This window comes from Mirounga angustirostris, unplaced genomic scaffold (assembly GCF_029215605.1).
Source record: "Mirounga angustirostris isolate CCGP_5_RB_7025 unplaced genomic scaffold, mMirAng1.0.hap1 SCAF_1, whole genome shotgun sequence".
NCBI lineage: Eukaryota > Metazoa > Chordata > Mammalia > Carnivora > Phocidae > Mirounga > Mirounga angustirostris.
This window is the reverse complement of record NW_026991709.1, coordinates 160,491,570-160,514,299: the sequence shown is the minus strand read 5'-3', so window position 1 is coordinate 160,514,299 and position 22,730 is coordinate 160,491,570. Positions and strand designations below refer to the sequence as shown.

The 22,730-nt window shown below is 54.5% G+C and overlaps 1 protein-coding gene across 3 annotated transcripts in view; it reads right to left on the bottom strand.

Annotated features, from left to right (window-relative positions):
- The window catches only part of FBLN2 (fibulin 2), an 85,012-nt gene extending 69,139 nt beyond the window's left edge, over positions 1 to 15,873 (bottom strand). For 2 of the 3 annotated variants that reach the window (XM_045904258.3, XM_045904259.3), the window contains exon 1: positions 15,696 to 15,868. The gene's annotated coding sequence lies outside the window, so the exon portion shown is untranslated. Of the gene's footprint in view, positions 1 to 15,695 lie in introns of all 3 variants that reach the window. The other variant, XM_064591518.1, reaches the window with a different exon arrangement.
- Between the last annotated feature and the right edge of the window lie 6,857 nt (positions 15,874 to 22,730).

Genomic DNA, 22,730 nt, shown 5'->3' with positions numbered 1-22,730 from the left:
CACGCTGAGCTCACTGCTCTCCCCACCTGGTGTCCAGCGCCCTCCACCCGGCCCCAGACAGATGGGCGGATGGGCAGATGGGGGGCGTCACACCCTTGACCTCTCCCTCTCTCTGTGAGAAAGCCAGGCATCTTCCATCCAGCCTGCCCTGGTCCCACCTGCAGGAGGCTTTTTGGCTGATCTCCTCTCACCCCTGCTCAAAATCCTGAATGGTTCCCTATCATTGAGAATCCAGAAAAAGTTATGGGTACTACACCCCCCTCTACCAGAAAAGCGAAAATTCGAGCAAAGCCTGGTAGTGGACATGGGGTGGTTTCTGACCATCCCATTACATATTTACTCGCCTTCCAGGAGCAGCCTGGGGGCTTCATTCTGGGGTCCACACCACCCCACCATTCCCCCACCATCAGTGTTCCCTATTCCTGTCATAACTGCCAAATTCAGACTTGGACACCAGGCTAACGTGAGCTCAAGAAACCCAGTTCAGGTGAGATTTGGGGCAAATGGCCTCTCTCTTTCCCACTGTATTAGACATGAAGTGATTTCATGTCAAGGATCCCTGAAGCCATCTTGTTCTCAGGTGGAGACCGTCTGAGGCTGGAGCCAACTCAAAAACAAGAAAAGCCCATGAGGTGGAAAAAACAGAAACACAGCGATAGCTGCTGAGCCCTTGGATCCAGCCACGCCGAATTGAAAAACTGAATTTTGCAATGACATGAACCCACAGTGTGTTAAGCTAACCTGGACCAGGTTTTCTATCACTTGCAATTGAGAGTCTTAACAGAGATATGGGCATACACCAAAAACTGTTGTGTATCATTTTAGGGGTCTCACAGACTCGCTGGAGCTCACTCACCTACCCTGATTGAAGACCCCTAGCTCAGGTACATAGTGAAAACTCCTAAGAGTGACATTCAAAGTCCATCACCACCTAGCCCCCACCTATCTTCCAGTTCCCTCTGCTGCCATCCATTCACCCAATTCCTGATAAACTGGAAGACTCCCAACCCCTCATCTTTGCTCATATCGCTCTCCCAAACCAGAGTGTCCTCCCTTCTGAATCTCTGAAGACCCAAATCCCAGCTCCTACTTTAAGGCTAAGCTCCAAGGGTAGGTGGATGGACAAGTGGATGGATGGATGGATGGATGGATGGATGGATGGATGGATGGATTTGGTGGTTGATGAGCAGGTAGCAGGTGGAAGATGGATGGATGAGAAGGTGGATTAGTGAATGAGTAAGTGAACTTGTATATAGATGGATAATTGATGAAGATATGGATGGGGTAATAGACAGATGGTGAACAAATCATAGATAAATGGGTGGGTGAATAGATGGCAGAGAGAGGATAGATGGATGGGAAAGTGGGTCAGTGGATAAATGAGTAACCAGCATGTGGATAAATGTCTGATGGATGGGCAGACCAGTGAACAGATGGATGAAGAGGTGGAGGATGGATGAATGGGAAGGTGGGTTAATGGGTGGGTATATCAGTATAGGAATGAATGGCTGACAGACAGCTCAATGACCAGACAGGCAATGGATCAGTGGATAAATGGATACATGCATGGCAGGTGGGTACACAGGTAGGTGGGTAGCAGATGGGCAGGTAGAGCTAGGAAAGTTCTCTTGATGCTCAATCAGGGCTCTTCCTAGACCCCCTGGAAAACCCCAGAATAAGGTTGAAGGCTCTCCTATAGGCCAGCATCTCAGATAATTCTTGGCCATGTTGAATAGCTTGGAAGCATGGCCCTAGAGTCACACTGGCCTACATTCAAAGCCCAGCTAAGCTGACACCCACTATTTGACCACAGACCAGAGACTGGCTCTCTGAGCCTCATTTTCCCCATCTGTTAAATGAGAAGCATCATGCTCTCCTCACAAGGTGCTGTGGGATGAGATAAAGAATTATCTGCAGAGGTTAGCCCAAGACATGGTACAGTCAGAGCTGACAATGATTTCCATCCTATTAAAAAAAAAAAAAAAATGGTTCCAGGGCCTAGAAAAAGAAAAGGGGCAGCCTCCTCTCATTTTGTAAGGTGAGGAAAATCCTGATACCAAAAGCAGACGGGGATACTATAAGCAGAGAGAAGGATAGGCCAGTTTCACTTATGAATCTAGCTGCCAAGTCCTAAATAAAATACCAGAAAATTGAATCCCGCCACCTATTATGGGGATAATAATATATTGTGCCCAAACAGCATTACCTCAGGAATGCAAGGGTAGTTCAATACTAAAAAAATCAATGCAATTCACCAAAAGAAAAATTTGCCGGGGTCATCTTACTAGATGCTGGAAAAAAGCATTCAATAAAATTTGATGTCTGTGATTAAAAGCTCAGAGAAAATTCAGCTCCTCCAGGTAAAGAGGACTCCCTGCCAGGTTCCTATGGAAATGGATTCGCCCATCTCCCCTCCCAGAAAATAAACTAGCCTTGGGGGAATGTAATGCCTGGGAGGTAGGATTTTCGGCTTCACAGCAGGCCAGTGGAAGATAAACTCTGGGGTCCACCCCTCCTCCAGAGCCTCCCAAACCTTGGTGAGGCCCTAATCACACCTTCTCCAGCCCTGGAGTTGAGTCCGGGGTTCCACCTGTGCTGAGAAACCCAGCAGAGACTGAGCTGCTCCAGGGAGGTGCCAGGAGTTCCCTGAGAGGGTTCTGGACCCTGCTCTCACCCAATCTCCAGGCTCAAGCAGGCATTCTCTTGCTTTTTTCCTTCTTTTGATAGAAGAGATGCTTTCAAGGGAAGCCTAAAGACCAAGAGCCCCTTCTATGAGAGATGCATAGACATGAGGGTGAGAAAGGGTTCATGGGAACGGGAGTTGGGGTGTACGTGTGCAACTGTGTGCCCACTCACTTGAGGGAGAGTGAACATATCCATGTGTATGTGAGTGGTTGTGGAGTGGGTGGGTGTGCAAATTTAAGTGTGTACGATTATGTGTGAGAAAGTGTGAACGTGCATGCATGCACACACACACATGCTGGGCCATCCTCCCCTGGTGGATCCCACCCCTCCTCCAGGCCCAGCCAGTGGGTCACTGCTCTCCAAGCCTCCTGACCATTCCCCTCTCTCTACCTGCATTCCTTCCCCTCTGCCCTGAACACGCTTTCTCCCCAATGCCCCCATGACTGGCCCCCTGCTTCCTGCCATGTCCCTGGCCCCACCTTGCTCAGAGCTCCAACAGAGCCCATCCAGTCCTGCACCACTTCCCCAGCCTGCGTAGACAGCCCTGGGACATCACCACAGTCAGTGCCCTGGCTCATTCTGCCATTACCCACATTTCCAAGATCCCATCCCCTGCCTAGTCAGATAGGATGCGCATCAGGGGCCGGGACTGGCACGGTCCTTCCCCACACTTAAGAGCTGACATCTTATGCTGACGTGTCCGCCTGCTTGTCTCCCCAGCTGCACTGTGATTCTGAGGCAGAGACCCTGCCCTCCTGCTCGGCCTTCACCTGGGGTCTGGGCCACAGCAGACATTCAAAATGCTTTGGGTGGGTGGTGCATGAATTAATTAGTGTGCATGGCCCCAGCAAGGCCTGACACAGGACATCGGATGAATATAAATGTAAGTGTCACCAACACTCATCCCAGAAGGGCTTTCGAGATTGGCAGAAGCTTGCCCGAGGTCACCTGGCGAGTCACCACCTAAGCTGGGGGCCCCATGCCCACAGGCGCACAGGAGCATTTTCTCATGTGTCACCTTTTAGCCTCACGGCTCCACAAGGGCCAAAGGTGGAGTGGAAAGGGACAGGCAGAAAGAGATGAGACAGAAAAGCCGGCAGAGAGAATCAGAGACCAAAAGCCAAGCAGACAAACAGACAAGACAGGGACAGACAGGAGGTGGAGGTGAGGAAGACGAGCGGTCAGCAGCAGGCCTGGGCTCCCTTAGCCACAGCAGCATCCGGAAGGAGGCGCCAGCCAGCGGAACTCTGCCACTCCCTCGGGCCTTTGCAGTGCCAGTGCCCCTATTCATTTGTAAGGCCCTGAAATTTAGGAATCTCCTGGGGGCTGCCAGGTGGGCGGCCAGTGTGCAGCAAGCGGCGGGGTCTGGCCTAGGCTGTGGCATCACCCTCGGGGGCCCTCCCAGGCCATAAGCCGCCCCTGCCGGAGCAGAGACAAACAGCAAGCAGGACCAAGCTCTGGACTCCCCGGGCTGCTGGGCCACTCCAGCATGTGACAGTCTGAGAAGGCATGTTCCATTTGCACATGGGCCCAATCAAAGCAGCCTCCCTGCAATACCCAGGGGGGACGCAAGGAGATGATGTAGAGACCCTAGCACTGTGTCTGGCAAACAATGAGCACTCAATACATGTTCAACATTTTTAAAAATTACTGTCCCCAGCTACTCTAACTCTTTCACAACTCCTCAACTCCGCCCATTCCTTGATTCCTTCTGCCAGGCCCATCCCTCTTCCCCTTAGCAAACTCCTATTCATCCCTAAAGGCCCAGCTCAATATCCCCTCCTCTGAGAAACTTTCCTCAGAGTTCATAGCTGCCTCTCTTGACCTCCCTGCACTCTGTACACAGAGTCCCTGAATCTGCACAGGGTTCGCAGGCAAGAAGGATGTAAAAACAAGAGGGTTAGAACAAACCCTCAGAGAGTAACAGACTCTGCCCACATCTTCGCCACTTGGGGTAAGTGTGGTTGGGTTGGAGGTCAAGACCCCACAGCCCCCACCCCTTCTCTCAACTCCCTAACTCTGGACTACGCCAGATCGTGAAGAGCCGCTGTTACTCATCCTGGAACATCCTCACGTTCCTTTTGGGATGGGTCCACCATGTGACGCAGGAACTGGGAAGAAACTGCAGGCCGGTTATATAGAGCAACCCAGTGATGCTGTGGGGATCTCCACCTCCTTCTCCTGGCAAGAGAACCCCAATCTTCCTCTGGGGAGCCACCCTCTCTCAGGCTACATGGACTGCAGGATGGCTATCCCCCATCCACAGTGACTGCCACACAGGCCCACGCTGAAGCTTCTGAGTTCAAGGAGTGCCCCAGAGCTGCCGGGCCACCTGAACACCGCCTGAGAATAACACAACACGGAAAATGAAGACACAGTCCAAGGGCATCTCTAGAGCCCCTGGATACAGCCAAGCCTGAAACTTCACCCTGTACTTTTTTGTTCCGTGACTTTTTTGCTCAAGTTACACCTTCTTTCACCTATGATCCAAATAATCCTGACACTTGTGATGAAAGTAAGAGCAGCAACCGTGTTGTGTCGGTTGCTGACTCAACTCCAAGAATGTTGGTCTCTGGAGTTTGTAAACTCGGTCCCGGCAGCAGGCACCTCCTGCAGCACTAGTCTGCTTCACGCAGGGCCCATTTTCAGGGACCGGCTGGAGACAGCCCACAGAGCCCTGTCACTATCACAACTCCGCCCCTGGCCACAGCCCATTGGCCCACGCTGGGACAGTCAGAGCTCTTCCCCAGGATTCTGAACTGGACCTAAAAGAACATACAGAGCATCTCTGGGGGAAGAGGCTGTGAGCCAGGAGGCCCCCAAGCTGAGGGCAGGCACATTTAAGTCATTTTGAGAAAATCGCAGCGCTCACAAAGAAAAGCAGAGACAAAATAAAGATGAGGTGTGAGGCAGACTTGGCGGCATCAGAGACCCTCGCTGTAGCTTTCTCTGGGACCAGCGGGGCCTAGTCTCCCCTGACGATGCAGTGGAGCCCCCTGCTTCTCCTGAGTGGTCTCAAGCGAAGCCCACATGAAGGAGAAACCACCCACCCCTCGGACAGGCCCCATCTGAAGCCCGGAGCAGGGGAAATCATCATGGGTGGGCCACCATGCCCTATGCTGAGGCCCTACTATCCCCGTGAGACCCCTGAGGTCTGGAGCCAAGGGGGGGGTCACTGCTCCCACCCCACACACAGGAAGCCACAGCCATTCCAAGGGGCGTACCTGGCCCAGGCATGTCCTGCCTTGGGGTCACAGCGGGGCATTTCAGGCTCAGGCAACTGACATCACCATATCCTTTCTGTGGCCAGTGCTCCATTACATGAGTCTCTCTCACTCGTCAGGGTGTAAGGTCAGCCATTCAGTTCAAGAAAACAAGTTACGAGGGGTGACAGAAGTAGGAGCACTAGGGCAAACTTTTCCTCATGCTGGGGCACGTGGCTAATTAAGGGCTCGACCGGCCATTATCATGACTGTGATTGGTATTACCCATGAGACGAATCATTAGCGATCTCGGCTCACCGTACTTCATAGCTTAAAAGGCACTTTCCCATCTAGACAGGCCTAGATTCCCCATGTCATCTGGTGACTGGGCCCAGCCTCACCTCGCCAGGTACCATCAACTTCTTTCCTCAGCGCTGGAGCCCTGGTCCTAAGCCCCCAGCCCACGACCCCCTGGCATGGACCCCAGGCCACTGGACGCCTCAGAGAATGCCCCAAACACCCGGCCTGAGAACCAGGGACTTGGCTTCAGAGCAGACATCCCTGCTGGAGGGGCTACAGCCTCCTGTTACAGCCCTGGCCAACAGGAAACATGCCAATGAGGGCCCAAAAATGTGGAAAGGGGGTTCCTAAGAAGATGGGAAGTGTGGGATGACCAGCCAGAGGGGTCTGCCCAAGTGGAGTTAGAGAGGACCATGCAGGGTGAGCTCAGATCTCAGGAACAAGGCAAAAGCAACAGAGGCCCGTGGGGAGTAATTATCCCCCTCCTAGTCTCTTTCCACCACTCAGGATCACAAAGAACTCTCTGTGGAACACTGGTGTGCCTTGCACATCTCTCTGCCACTTGCCAACCTTCGTAGCAAAGAGAGGGCAAGTCACATTGCTCAAGGCTGAGCCAGGTAACAGAAGTCACAAGGGTTCAAAGCCCCACTTGGTCGTTGTTAATCTTCATTTTCATGGGTATTGCTGATTTAGGGCAAGTCTGATTTTTGTCTACAGCTGTGACAGAAGGTCTCCTTTTAAATAAGTACAAGTAAAACAGGGAAGGGTTTTTTTTTAAATATACTATGTATAACTTAAAGGCCCGGGAGGTCGGGAGGTCTGGCGGAAAATGTGATGGTGTTACGCTAATCATTACTTTATCAGAAGAGGAAGCTGATACCCACTGGCTTTTTCCCCAAGAAAGGAGACAAGGCCCCCTATGGGGCCTGCCTTCATCAGCCCCATAATCAGGGACCAGCAGCCAGAGACCCTGAGGTGCCTATGGTCAGACAACATTTGAATTATTCTGCTCTGAGGACATGCCAGGGGACTAGATAAAGAACACTGAGATGCTCCACCAGCACCAAACCACCATGAGGACGGCTAATCTCTCAGCTCCCGAGGACCAGGGGGCTGACATGGAAACCAAAGGGAAGAGCTGTGGCCTTGAGTCTGTGTGTGTGTGTGTACTTGTGTGTGCACGCACATGCCTGTGAGTGTTGGGTGTCAAGGAGGGCACAGTGAGGTCGCCTTTGAGGGGCTGGTATGTGTCAAGACCACCTGAGCTGGCCCTGATCCACAGAGGTCCTGCCCACTCTGCCTGTCCCACTCATTCCCCAGCAGGCTGCACTCTCCTGCTCATAACTCTTCCCTGGCTCCCTCTGGCTCAGACAACAGGCCGCAGACTCACTGGGGGCTGCGGAGGTGTTCTCCGGGATCCTGAGAGTTCTCTACCAGAATGTTTTTAATGTTGTGCTTTCGTTGTGAGGAGTCATGGAGAAGAACCGAATTTTCTGGATCACCTAATGCTCACTTAGTGACCAAAGACACAGCTGGAAATTCAGGGCTAGGATGGGAGACCCAGGCTGAGGAAAGAAGAACTCTGGGAGACTTATCAAGAACTGGTGTGTCCTGGGGCGCCTGGATGACTCAGTTGGGCGACTGCCTTCAGCTCGGGTCATGATCCTGGGGTCCTGGGATCGAGTCCTGCATCAGGCTCCCTGCTCAGTGGGGAGCCTGCTTCTCCCTCTGCCTGCCGCTCCCCCTGCTTGTGCACTCTCTCTCTCTCTCTCTGCTCTCTCTCTCAAGTAAATAAATAAATAATCTAAAAAAAAAAAAAGAACTGGTGTGTCCTGACCACAAGGCCAAGATCTGGCCCCTACACAGACGATGGCATCTCAATGATGAGAGAGAGAACAGAGAAGGAGGACAGGAGAGCGGGGTCATGACGCTCAAAGAACCTAGCTAGCATGTGTTAGCGAAGCACTGTGTAGCTGCCAAAAGCTGTGCTTGGGGCTCCCCGGCAGTCTGCACACCAACCCTACCAGGCAGGCCACTACCACCAGGCCCACTTTACAAATGGAGAAGCTGAGGCTGGGACCCAAAGCCCTCATCATCCAGGCTCACAGGACTCAGGCCAGGCAGGCATGCCAGCACCCTCCAGGCTTCCCTGGCCTGGCTGGGTCCTCACCCTACTAGCACTCCGCAGGCCAGGCCCTCTTCTCACATTTCCGGCCATTCCTGGCCATCAAACAGTAGCAGAGCCAGGAGGGCTGTCCCCAGGTTGCAATGAGGAAATTGAAAGATTGAAGCCCTAGCAGGTCAAGGCCTGCCTGCAGCCAAAAAGGCCTCCAGTGGCCAGAGGTGGCCACCCCACTCCCCTGGAACATGGATGCTCGCTGCCCCCCGCGCTCTTGGCCAGGCCAAGTCTCCCAGCCCGGGGCAAGCAGGCGGCACCACTTCCTCACCAATACTGTGATTCGGGCGGGGTCACTCTGGCCTACAATGCAGCATCCCCCCCACCAGAAAAGCTAGCTTCCCCACCCTCGAGGAAGGAAATAACCTTTCCCCAAACCAGCACATTCTTTGTAACGATCTCCATATATGAGAAGACAGAGGCATTTTTGCAATGCTTCCAAGTTCCAATAAACGTGAGGACAATGGTGCAAAATGACGCAGGGCTTGACCTGAGAGGGGCCCCGGGAAGGGACCAGAGCAGCGGAGGGGAATTAGTGCGTGCGTGCGTGCCAGTGGGGCCCGTAATCAAGGGGCAGCCCATCCGGAGCAGGACCTGGGAGCGGACAGACCTGGCTACCGCTCTGGTTCTTCCTCCGAGCTTGTCGTGTGACCCCAGGCAGGCAAGCCCCTCTCGGAGCCTCAGTGTCCCTGCCCTGTCACTCTCACAAGCCTCCCACCTATCATCTCGCCCCCTCCAGCCCCACCCTCATGCCGGGACTGCCAGAGGGACCCTCTAACCCTCTGGCCATGTCCATCCTCTTTTAAGAAATGCCCCACGACTGCCCATCTCCGGTTCACGGACCAGGATTTGAGGTGCTCCATTGTCAGGGTTCAGTCCACCAGCATACGCTTACTTCCCACCTCTCCTCCAAACCACCTCTCCAAGAGAAACTGGGTTTTCTCCTGTTCTTGTGTCTCCCTCACCTTTTTACCTTCATATCACAGTGCCTGTATCACCTCCTCCAGGAAGCCCTCCCTGACCACCTCCAGACTCGGCTAGATTCTTCCCTGGCTGTCATGACCTCTGCTCTCCTTCAGGACAGCCTGACCGAAGCAGGTCAGAACTGCCTATGTGCATCCCTGGGGCCCTCAAGTTGGCATGGGAGAGACAACAGGCCATCCCACACCAGAGGCTACTGTGAACACCCCAAATCCTTGGGTACACATCCCTGGCATGGACGTCCAGGGAGCCACTGTCCGGGAACCCTGACTCCACAAGCCTCTCCCTGGCTGTTCCCAGCAATGCTCAGCCATGGTTCCTAACCCTCCCAGAGGAAGTTCACAACTCCACTACTCCCCTCTGCCTCATAATGCCCAGTTCCAGGCCCCAGCGGCTCTCCCCCAGCAGCTCAGGTGTGGGGGGACTTGCAAATCTCAATCATGGGCGCCTGGGTGGCTCAGCTGGTTAAGCGACTGCCTTCGGCTCAGGTCATGATCCTGGAGTCCCTGGATCAAGTCCCGCATCGGGCTCCCTGCTCGGCGGGGAGTCTGCTTCTCCCTCTGACCCTCCTCCCTCTCATGCTCTCTGTCTCTCATTCTCTCTCTCAAATAAATAAATAAAATCTTTAAAAAAAAAAAAAAAAAGAAAAGAAAATCTCAATCAGAGCTGGCCCCTCCCTGAACTGAATCTGTATGGCACCCAGAATAAAAATGAAAGCCCTCCTGTGGCCCCCAGATGTGGCCCTCCCCCTCCAATGGCCCTCCTTGTTCATGGGGGTCCTGATTTCTAGCTGCTCCAGGTCCTTTGCACCTGCCGTGACCCCTGCCTGAACAGCCCTACTCCACCCAGGTGTCTGTTCCACTGACACCTCCACTTAGGTGCTCACCCTAAAACATCCCCACCCAACTCCCAGTCGTGGACCAGCTTCACCTTCTCTTCACTGCACACACAGCCAGCATAGGACATCACAGTGAGCACCCACAGGTCTCCTGTCTGTGTCTCCCGCCAGAAAGCAGGCTCTGTGGGGGCAGAGGATGTTGTCTTGGTCACTGTCTTATGCCCAGCACTCAGAACAGTGTCCAGGACCCAGCAGATGCTCAATAAATAGCTGTTGAATGAAGGAACGAGTGATCTCATTTCCTCCTTCAGTTAACCCTAACAGAGATAGAACACCCATTTTACAGATAAAGAAACTGAGGCTCAGAGGGGTAAGTCACTGGCCTGATGGGAGCACAGCCTGCGAGTGGCAGAGCTGGGAATCAGAACCTTATCAGATGCCAAAGCAGGGATTTCCTGCTCCCGACTGGCCCCGGCTCCGGACCTGCAGCTAGTCTCCCAACCAGCTGGGAGGGCTGACTGGGGAAACAGTCTCAGGACAGAATTGTAAGTGCTGTGGTGCCCACGCCAGAAAGAGCCAGTAGTCAAATCACCAGAAGGAAATACACCCACAGGAAAAGGGGGAGAGAAATGGGGAGAGAGAGAAAGGGTGGGTTTTTTCTTTTGTCCATTTGCCAAACTTTGCAAAAAGTGACTTTGTTACCATCTAATTTAATCACAGTGGAAACTTTAGTGTACCATGCCAGGAAGAAGTCAGTCTGTTCAACAACAAGGTCAGTGAAGCAGGGAATTTAAAAACCATCCTTAAACACTTCCACTTAAAACTCACAAACGAACAGTCACCCACCAACTGCCCAACTGCTTTTTAATTTAATGTTTTGAACAGGCAATGCAGTCACATGGTTCAAAAAGCAGCAAATATAAAAAAGGCACAGAGTGGGACATGTCACCTCATCCTTGCACCCTTGTCCCCCACCTGCCCACCCCAGCCCACCCCCAGGTGACCACAGGTAAGCACTGAAACTTGTTCCCCCTGTTTCCTCCCAGGCCTTGTTTATGCTCACACAAGCCAACGGGAAGTTGGATTTCTTATTGGACACAAAAGGAGGCACGGTTTACAAGCCATTCGGCACCTTGTTTTCTTCTCTTCATAGAGCTTGAAAGACCTTTCCACAGAGAACGTCCTCTTTTTATAGCTACACAATATTCCACGATGAGGCCATGCCAACATCTGTCACCCTGGGTCTCAAACGTCTGCCCACAGTCCTGTCTCTGCCCTCTGCCCGTAGCTTCTCAAGGGTGAGAACAGCACCCCAGCATGGGGCCTGGCACAAGCCTCCTGATCTTACTCGAGAGGGTGTCTTAAAACAGAAATCCGATCTCCTTGCTCCTTCCATCAAAACTTTTCAGTAGCTTTCAAACTCTCTGCGCTGCCCCTCCTTCACTTCCTCGGGACCCTCTCTCCCCTCCCTGACTCACTCCAGCTTCCTCCTCTTCCATTCCTCACACACACCAAGCAGGGTCCCACCTCAGGCCCTTTGCACTAGCTGTGCCCCCTGCTTGGCATTCTCCCTCCCCACTCTGGTCTCAGCTCAGAAATCCCCTCCTCAAAGGACCCTCTCTGCCACCATGGATTTGGTTGTCTTGCTGACTTAAACTCCTTTACAGCATCTGAAATAAACGCAATTCATATCTTTGTCACCTGAATCACCCCACCTCTTCCCTCTAACCAGAATATAGACTGCATGGGAGCAAAGACAGTGTCTGCATTGCCCACCCTGAGTCCTTTCCTGGACGGTGCCTCACCTAGGATGTGATTCCCACACTCAGCCCAGGAGAGCCAAGCTCCTGCAGCAGCTCCCGCCTGACAGAATTATTCCTGCCAGCCCTCACAGAGCTCATGGGACTGTGGGAGCACAGCGCTCAGAATCCTGTTGCGAGCTGGAACTGCACCCCAGGCCAAGGCCTTCAGCTGGGGGAGACCCCTCAGAGCTCAGGAAGCGGGGGAATGGGGCTATACCCACTGCCTCCCAGACAGCAGCCCCCAGGATTCCATCCTCTCCTCCCCACTTCAGGACCATGAGCCCTGGAAAGCTCAAGAACACAGTATCCACTTTACAGAAGGGAAGACTAAGGCCCAGAGAAGGGATGGACAGGCCCTCTGCACCACCTTGCACAGCCCAGCACCTTCCTCCCCAGCAGGAAAGAAAACCCCCAGGAAGCACAAGGAAGAGGTCAGGGCTGCCCACCATCCCCCATCACTCTGGAAGGGCTGGGCCCTCATTCAGTCAGTCAACAAACTTCCAGGAGGCTGCACATCCCGGGGGGTACTTCACTTACATTAGCTACATAAGTGTGCTCAAGAGAGAGAGCAAAGAGTCACAGAAGCTGGGACTTAAAATAATGCAGCAACTGCCCCACCCCGTGCCACCCATGGAGAGGCCACCCAAAGGGAATGGGAGCTGGGAGACTGTTCTCCACCAGAGTCCCTCCTTGTAAGGCATCTTTGCCACCAAGGCTGACCAGGGGCTTATGGGGAAAATCCTCACACCCAGAGCCCCCAAATTCAAGGCCAACATGAAGCCTGATATCCAACAAGGCACACTGTGATGCTCCTGAGGCCAGATAGACTCGAGACTCAGCAGTCTTTACCCTGGTGGTCACGGGGTCACAGTGAATATGACTGTCAAGACCAGAGAAGGAAACTGTGCTGAGCTTTCAGGTTGATGAAAAGGAACCTAGGGGTACCTTTTAATGGCTGGCTCAGCTGGTGGAGCGTGCAACTCCTGATCTCAGGGTTTTGAGTTCGAGCCCCCATGTTGAGTGTAGAGATTACTTAAAAATAAATAAAATCCTAGGGGCACCTGGGTGGCTCAGTCGTTAAGCATCTCCCTTCGGCTCACATCATGATCCCAGGGTCCTGGGATCGAGCCCCGCATCGGGCTCCCTGCTCAGCGGGAAGCCTGCTTCTCCCTCTCCCACTCCCCCTGCTTGTGTTCCCTCTCTCGCTGTGTCTCTCTGTCAAATAAACCTGGGTGGTCATTTAGGCTGCACAAAATCTTCTTCACTTTAGGTCCTGAATTTAGCTCTACCCTGACCCCTGCAGAGAATGCAGCTTCACTTCCCTGGTCATTCCACAAGCATTTATTAAGTACCCACTGTATGTCAGGCGTGGACCTGGCTCAGGGAATTTGCCCAGGGCTGATGAGACCAAGTTCCTTCTCTCGTGGATTCATTGGGCGGGGGGGCAAGGAGCTTGGCTTTAGGGTCAGAAAAATCTGGGTTGAAATTTCAGCTCTACCATTTGCTTGCTAGAAAATTCTTTCTGAGCCTCAGTCTCCCCATCTGTCAAATAAGGTGAGAATGTGATCTTGCAGAATCATTGACGGGATCTGGGAAGAAATGTGATGGTCAAGGCCTAGCTCTGAGATCACTGCCTTCCTCCCATGGAGCTCCCAGGCCACTGTCCCCCACAGCCCAGCAGAAAGCACCTTCCATCATCACAAAGATGCCTTGTGGTCCAGGCCCCTGGCATGCCCCTCAAGTGCTCCGAAGAGGTACGAGGCTCACTCAAGTCTTTCCCAGTCATGGGTGAGGGGACTAGCCCAGGCCCCTTCGGGTTGGGCAATGCAGCAAAAACAGCAGACACAGCGAACACAGAGGCTTATGCAGGCCAGGCAGGAGCTGAGTCCCTGGTGGGGACTATGGCCAAATGGTGCTCCTGTCCCATCCCCCAGGGGCAGCAGGCAGGCAGCACTAGCCAGTGGGCACCACAGGGGGAATGTGGACCCTGAGCTGCCAGACTTTGTGATTTTGCAGGTAAAAGATGGAAATCTGGACTTTTATGTGAAACTTGCCGATTTGCAAATGCCGGCAGCTAATTAAATATTTAAAAATAACAACAACATGGTAAGAGCCAAGCAAAACACAGAGAGCCAGTCAAAGCCCAGGCTGGTAGGTTTGCACAGCCAGAGTCAGATTCTTTGATTTCACCCATCCCCTGCCCACTTCCCCCCCCTCACAGCTCTGGATACAGGCGGGGAGGGCGGAAGTTGAGGGAGCAACTGTTACATGTCCCTCCCTCCTCCTGGTGGGGATTTTCACCCTCATTTGCATGGGAGGAAGGTGAGGCTCAGAGCCCCAGCCATTCAGCTACAAACACTAGCCAGGCGAGCTCTTAGGGGCTTGCTCTGGGAGGGGCCTAAACCAGTCCCCTTATTCAAGGGGCTCTGCGGGATGACCAGCACCCAAATCTTTTTTTTTTTTTTTTCTTTTTCTGGCCTGTCATAGTGACACCTGCTGGCTCACACCAGCTTTGGACCAGTCCAAGTGCACTCACCTTGTAACACTGCTGGTCATCTGGCAGAGAAAGGACACCGCTGCTTGGGACAGTAGAGTGGGGGAAGGGGAGGGGATGCAGGAGTGAGGAGTGGGGATGTTGGCGGAGTCAGGCCCAGCCCTGAAGGCCCCTCCCTGTGCTCCCAGAGCCTCCCAGTCCTAAGGGTAAGAGAGCCTCGGCCCAGAGCTTTCCCCCCAGCCCTCCTCTGGCTCCCAGCAAGCTCAGGATAGCAGGGAGGGCTATGCCCATGGAGGTGGAGTGTCAGGGGTGCACGGGACTATGAGGTTGGTGTATGTGACTCTGCATGCAAGACTCAGTGTGTGGCGCACTGTTACTCCAGCTATGCGAGAGACACGTGTGTGACACATGTGAGACAGAGATGCATGTGTGATAGACATACGTGTGGCAGACATGCATGCGTGTCAGAGGCACACGCGTGCAACACAGACACAAGTGTTTGAGAGAGGCGTGCCTGTCTGGGACACGCCTGTAGGTGAGGCACGTGTGTGCAAAAGGGACGTGTGTGGGAGACGAGTGTGGGAAGCCCAAGCATGTGTGTGAGAGATGGGGGGGTGCCCTGAGCATGAGACTTTGCAACTGGGGGGATGGGGGAATGGGGGGACGGGATGGCGGGTGCGCCCAGGCAGACGGTGCAGGAACTTCTTTCGGCTACTGGTGCGAGTGTGTGTGTGGCAGTGTGACGGGAGGGGGGAACTGAGGATGTGAGCTTGACGGTGGGGGTGGTGCCCGACGGAGGGAGCTGAGGGGCAGCGCGAGAGGGGGAGGGGGGCGTAGAGAAGGAGTGGAGCAAGGCTGGGCGGGGCGGTGACCGGCTGGATGCAGCGGAGGGAGGGGGCGGCAGCACTGGGGGTGGGGGGCGCTCGACCTGGAGGGTTGGGGGAACCTGTCTGCGGACCCCGAGGTCCCCCGCTCCCCGTCGCCGGCCTCAGTGCCCGCATCCTTCCAATGGGACCTGGGCCGGGGGGGAGGCGAGCCCGCGGCGGGGCGGGGGTGTGGGCACCCCGCGGCTCCGGGCGCGCATCCGCGGGGCCGCCGAACCGTCGGGGCGTCCGAGGGCCCCCAAGCCGAGCTCGGCGACGGCGGCCCGGGGGGGGGCGCGGCGCGGGAGGGGAAATGGGGACCCCGCGCGGGAAGGGAGTCGGCGCGCACTCACCGCGGGGCGCTCCGCACGTCCGGCCGCCTGTCCGTCAGTCCGCCGGGCCGTCGCGCGTCGAGAGCCGCGAGCCGCCAGCCCCGAGCCCCGGCTGTGCGCGGCGCGGGGCGGGGCGGAGGCGCGGAGGGGCGGCCCCAGCCCACCCCGGGCCCCCTCCCCTGCCTCCGCCTCCGGGGCGGGGTCTCGCCGCGGGCCGGGGACGGCGCTCGCTGCAAGCAGAGCTGTGCGAACCGACGCCCAGCGCGTCCGCTGCGGAGCCCCGAGCACCCCACCCGTCCAGCGCCCCTCGTGCCCCGCCCAGTCTAAACTCAGTTCCAGGTCCCGCGCGGCTGCCTTCAGCCTCAGGGCCTGTGAGCCCGCCACCTCGGCCAGCCTGGGCCTCAGTGCCCCACCTGGAAAATGGGCTCAACAACCCTGGGCACGTTGGGAGGGCCTGAGGGGTCTGCGTAGCACACTGCCAAGGGACAGGCGGTGTGACAGGATCGGAGGGCAGGCCTCTCCATCCCCCTTGCTTCTTACCTGGGGGGCTCCCCCCTCCCACCTGACCTGCTGGCGCCCCCCAGGGCTACTACAGGTCCCTGGGCAGATGGTTCCTAGCCCCCGGCTTTGGGGCAATCTGAGTTTGTCCTTTTCCTCAGCTCATACAGCTAGCTGCCTGTGACCCCTATATGACCTCAGCCAAAACCCTTGAACTCTGTGAGTCCAGCTTCCTCATTTTTTAATGGGTTAACCCCAACCGGTGATGGGGAGCCAAGGAGAACCCGGTGTCATACCCACAGCACAGGCGCCAACAGGTGGTGAACACTCTGCCAAATGTAAACTGAACCATTAATTACTGCGACTGTCATCGCCACAGTTGAGGCAGAATGGGGCATCCCATGGTCTGACTAGGAGCCTAGGACTAGTAAGAGGCCCTTCTCAGAGCAGGCAGTTGGCAAGGGGCTACCTCCCAGGTCCTGGCCGAGGGCTCAAAAGCCCATCCCTGAAACACACAAGCACTCTCCGGCACTGCCAGCCCAGGGCAAACCTTTAGCCCCAGAGCAGCCCAGGGAAAGGGGGACTGGCCCTCAATCCAGGGGCCCTGCAGGCCTGGACCCTAGCACAGGGACCCCAAGCCCCCAGTCACCTCCCCACCACTATCTTAGCATCCCAAAGCCAGCCAGTCAGCCCCTGAGAAAGTCACAGTCCGGGAATTCTGTCCTTCCCTCTCTGTCTGTCTCTCTCTTTGCCATCTTCTGTCTCTCTGTTTCTCTTTTTATTGTGGTAAAAGTCACAATAGCATAAAGTTCACCATTTTAACCATTTTAAAGTGTCCACTTCGGTGGCCTTTAGACCATTCACAACTTTCTCTCTTGTCCTCTCTTGGCCATGCCATCTTTGTCTGTCTGTCTGTCTCTCTCTCTCTCTGTCTCTCTCTCAGTCTCTCTTAGTTGGAATCCACCTCTATCTGTATCTCTTGGTGTCTCATTCAGATGGTCTGGTCTCTCTTTCTCAGGGTATCTCTCACTCTTCCCCCACTTTGTCTCTCCCTTTCTGTGTCTCTCTTTGTATCTCTATCTCTGTTTTGTGGCCCATCTGTCTCTCTGTCTTATTCTGTCTTCCTCGGTCTCTGCATCTCCCTGTGACTCTATCCCTTGGGTTCTGTGTGTTTCTCAGTACCGGGGCCGCATCTCTAGGACCCGAAGCCTAGACCAGGACCTCCAGGACCATCTTCCACCCCTGCCCAGAGACATGGAGCTTAACACTTGCCACCTCACATCTGGGCAGCAGCCATGGGCCCAGGCCATCCCCCACCCCCACCCAGAGGCCTCGCCATAGCCTAGGACAAGGATAAGGCAGCCAAGAGCAAAGGCAGAGAGAAGGGAAGCCACTTGCTCAAGGTCACACAGCTGGGAGGAGGTAAAGCCAGGAAGTGCCCAGGAGCTAAGATAGGACTGACCACAGAAGAGCCAGGAGGGGATGGAGGGCCAAAGCCTAGACTGAGAACCTAGGTCCAGGCTACCCCAGCTTTCTGTCTAACCCTGGGCTCCCTGGGCCCTATTCCCCACTGGAGCTTGTTTTTCTTCTTGCACACCCCCCAATCTTCATGACTGGCTCATCCTTGCATTGAGATATAGCTGAAATGTGACCCCCCCAGAGAAGCCCTCCCTAAGACCCCAGCGCAGGTAGCAACTTTCCCTCTCTTACTGTCTACCCTCTCTATTCTCCGGAGTCCTTGTCACCAGCTGACCTTTTTTCTTCATTTATAAATGACTGTAGGTAGTAGAGCCTGTGGTTAAGAACTCCCACCACTCACCAGCTGTGTGACTTTGGGTAAGTTACTTCACCTCTCTGGGCTTTGAATTCCTCAACTGTAAAATGAGCATAATGACATCAGGGCCTATCTCATGGGGTTGTTGGGAAGATTAAGTGACTCAAAATATAAAAGTACTTTGAACAGGGCTTAGTGGGAGGGGAGTACTCGGTAAATGTCTGACGAGTGAGTGACAGGTTGAATCCTTCCTTCTGTCAGCAATGGAGAAGCCCTGGGGTGTCGTAGGCCCTGGGCCTTGCCTCCCTTGTGCCTAGGTAACCCACTGCCCCCCAGTGAGGCTCTTGCCCCCCCACCCCCCACAGGCCCCAAGCCAGGAGGAGAGATAGTGAGATTCGTCCTCACCTTGAAGCCTGGGGGGACCCCAAGGTCTGGCCAGCTTTCACAAAATTAAGTGGAGACACTTCGCCCGTCCCTGTTATCTGAGCTGCAGATGTGGCCAAGGCGGCTGACTCCTCGGAGTCCTGCCAGGGCTGTTATCACAGAAAGAGCGCACATCACCCACCAGGAATTTGGGGCCCAGGGCCTGGCCGAGACACAGTTGGAGGAAGTTCCAGGCCGATAAGGCACAGACAGTGCTCAGAGTGGGCAGCAGAGTTATTCCCATCAGTGACAATCTCACCAAACCCCGGGCACCAAGGCGCCAGGGCTGGCGGGCACGGAACACACCTGAACCGCCTGGCCAGCCGGGCTGGGCAGGAGGAGGCTCGCTGCGTTTCCCGAGTCTGCGTCCTCCCTCGGGGGCCTCCGGAAGGTCACCGCACCTCTCCCGGCACCTGAGAAGTGGGAATGACAATAATAATAACACTCCCATATAACAATAGCGTAGGGTCTAGGAGCAGTAGCTCTGGAGCCAAATGGCCTTGATTTATTTATTTTTTTAAAGATTTTCTTTATTTATTTGAGAGAGAGAGAGCAAGAGCAGTGGGAGGGAGAAACAGACTCCCTGTTGAGCAGAGAGCCCGACACGGGGCTCCATCCCAGGACGCCGAGATCATGACCTGAGCCAAAGGCAGACACTTAACCAACTGAGCCGCCCAGATGCCCCCAAATGGACTTGATTTAAAGCCACATTCTCCTGGGTGACATTCAGCAAGTGGCTTAACCCCCTGGCCTCAGTGGCCTCATCTATAAAACAATTCCTGCCTCACAGGATTGTTTTGAAGTTAAGATGCTTCGAGCAGAGTTCGGCATGAGATGAGCCCTCGATTAAATGTTTGTTGTTGTTGATTGCACACAGTCTAAACTAAGGTGAGCCCGCAGCAGTGCCCCAAATCTGCCCGCCCTCCCGGGTGCAAACAGCATGGGGCTGCCCTCTCCGTGACTGATGGGCCCGGGACTCCCCACCAGGACTTCTCCTGCTGCTGAGGTGACACGCCTTCCTCTGCACGGGGCCCACTTACTCATTGCACCTGCCTCCCCTTCGGCATCCTCTGCAGCCACTGTGACTGGCCACAAAGACAGCTAGGAAAGTGGGCGTCTGGGCCCCGCCAGACTGCCGAAAGGGAGAATTCCACAAATGCAGAAAAGAGATTCGAAGATGATGGGTAGTGCTTTTCAGACAGAGGCTCTCCTCACCCGGGGGAGGCCCCAGCTGCCATCCTGCTGTCCAATGAAGATCCAGGGCAGCAGGGCCCAGACTCGACCTTTAGAACATGGCAGTCCTCGGGGCGCCTGGCTGGCTCAGTCGGAGGAACGGGCGACTCTTGATCGTGGGGTCATTAGTTCAAGCCCCACGTTGGGTGTGGAGATTACTTAAGTTAAACACACAAAAATAAAAAAACAAGGTAGTCCTTTAGAATCACCTAGGGACTTTTTTTGAAATACTGATGTCTACATTCTACTCTGGAATGATTAAATCTGAGTCTCCAGAGGATGCAGGGGGGACATCAGTATATTTTTCATCCCCAGTCGACTGGAAGGTACTGCCAAGGACTTCCCTCTGTCTTTCGCCTTCCAGCTGTGCCCTTCTGAAGAAGACCAAGAAGAGACCAAGGAGATGTGCCCACCTGGAGCCCATCATGCTTCACGCCAGTCCTTGGAATTCCCCACTCGAGTGGCCCGGAGCCCCAGTGTTTGTGCTGGCTCCTTCCACTCATCCCTTCCCCCAGGAGTGGGCCACATCACCAGCAGACACACTCCAGGCCCAAGGGGTGGCCTAAAGCTGTAGCAGATGATGTGAATGGAGTGTGCAGTCAGTGGGCACGCAATCAGTCCTTGGAACCCAGGTCAGGCCCTGTCTGGTCTGCACCCCACCTGGTTCTCCATCCCTGTCTTTATTCTTCAACCAGCAAAAAGCTGATTATACACCATGAATTTCCCCACCTCTTTGCCTTTCCATCCACCATGAAAACTGCTCCATGTGGAGCCAAACTACTAGTCATGCCCCAATCTTCACGTAAGAAACATAACTATAGACTTTTTGTGTTTTTTTTTTAAGATTTTTCATTTTTATTTATTTAACAGAGAGAGAGGGAACACAAGCAGGGGGGAGTGGGAGAGGGAGAAGCAGGCTTCCTGCCAAGCAGAAAGCCCGATGTGGGGCTCGATCCCAGGACCCTGAGATCATGACCTGAGCCGAAGGCAGACGCTTAATGACTGAGCCACCCAGGCGCCCCAACCATAGACGTTTTACACAGACCCAGCCTCGCTGGCAGCCGGGTAGGAAGTGTGAGCCCATTGAATGGGAGCAGAAGTGGCGTGGCCTTCCCCCTTCCCTTTCCCCTTCCTGCTGGCTGAATGAGGACCGGGTGGTGGACACCGAGCTCGAGCAGCCCCCTTGCCCTCCAGGAAGGAGCCCCTGAGCAGCACGGAGGCGGCACCATACCTGGCCTGGATCATCCCATGAAAGAGAAATACACTCTCAAATGCCTAAGCCATAGTCTTTTAGGATCTCTCGTTTACAGCAGCCTAACCTACACCTAACTAATAACTAGCATCCCACTTCAATAGCTGGTTCGAATGCTCTGTAAGCAAGTCGTAGACACGTTGTGTGCACCAGTCTTCCACGGGAGCTCATGGTCCGGAGCCCTCCGTGAACTCCTGTGCCGTCTGCATCCGTATCTGCCATTTGTACCAGCTACCAGGTACCAGCCTCCTGAGCCTCCTGAGCACAAGCCTCTTCTCTCCATTCTGAGTCCATGTGTTTTGTTCTGATGGAGCTGATCCTCCCTTCCTGGGGGTGGGGGGGGCCAGGGGCGGTCACCTGGCCCAGGTGTGCCCCACTAAAGTGATCCATCCAGGGAAGGAACGGAAGGGAGGAACATCTTTCTTTAAGGCAGGCTGTCTGTATCGGAGTCTGGGGCAGAGGCCCTCTTCTGCTGCGTGCCTCAGCTGTGGGTATGAGCCTGTGGCATGGAAGCCCCTCTTAGGAAAAACCCGCTGAGAAGGAAACCAGCTCAGAGGAAAGCGGGCAGAGAGGAGAGAGAGACACACAGCCTTCTGATGACAACATTTAAGCACCTGATTATAGCTTGGCCTGGCAACCCACCTCTGGAGTTGTCAGTTACAAAGGCCAATACATTCCCTTTGGGGCTTCAGCCAATTTAAGTTGGGGTTCTATTACTTGCACCCAAGACTCTTGGCCAGTGGAATTTGTCTCATCAAGGCCATGTTACCTACGTAGTCTGGCGCCTGCACTTCCGAGGCTTGCTTCAGATACTGGAAGTCAGTTAGCCATTGGGGATCAGATTTTATGATGTCCAGACTCTCTCCAAAGGCGCTTTGTCTTAAATAAAGGGGACAATGATTGGAATGAAAAATAAAGTCATATCTGTTAACCATCCACCTTGCGCCAAGCGTTTGAATAGGCACCTTATATCGATTCATTCATTCATTTAATACTTGAAACAATCCTAGAGATGCTGGATATTATTACCCCCATTTTACAAAGAAACGGGCTCAGCGGCATAGCCAGGGCTCCTGCCCAGAGCAGTCTGGCTCCAGAGGCTGCCTGCTTCTCCCTGCCCCTTGCAGAGGAAGGAGTGGGGCACGTTGCAGTGAGGCCACTGTTCCCCTTCCTCGGGTATGTGAGCCGGCACTAGGTGACCCCTTGGCAGAGCGTTTGGAGGGGCTGAATGAAGCACATGGAACGGGGTGTGTGGAGAGAAGAGGTGGGAAAACCATTACAAGCTTTCTTCCACTCTGGGGCTTCTCCACACTTTCCCAAGCTGTCTGCTGATTGCAGGAAAGCTGCCCAGCCTGACACTTCCCATCTGGGAATGGTCAGCCCCTACCTCCTGAGGCCCGGCTCACTCTGCTCATTTGTGACTCATCCCCGCCCATTTCTCTGCCTGGTGTGATGAAATTTCTGGCAATTCTGAAAAGTTCTGGTCACCCTAAACAAGACTTGGCTCAGCCTTGGCGTTCAAGCCAGCTCTCCTGGCAAGGGGCAAGGGCGAGGGGGCCAGGGGCGCTGAGCTCAGAGGCTGGGATCTCCCCAGCGGGCTAGAAAGCTAGGCTGAGAGGTCTCAGAGCCCCTTCCCTACTGGAGCAGCCTAGAGAGGGAAGGGATTTGCCTGAGGCCACACAATGAAGCCCTAAGGGGTTGAAAGGGGCCCCTAGGACAGCAAAAGCAGCCCAGGGACAAGAGGCCTGGTCCCAGCATGGCTCCCGCCCACTCTGACCCTCAGTTTTCCCATTTGTGAAATGGGAGAGGCTGACTCTGATCTTAATACATAAGTTGGGGAAAATAGACATAGAACATTGAACACTAGCAAATCTAC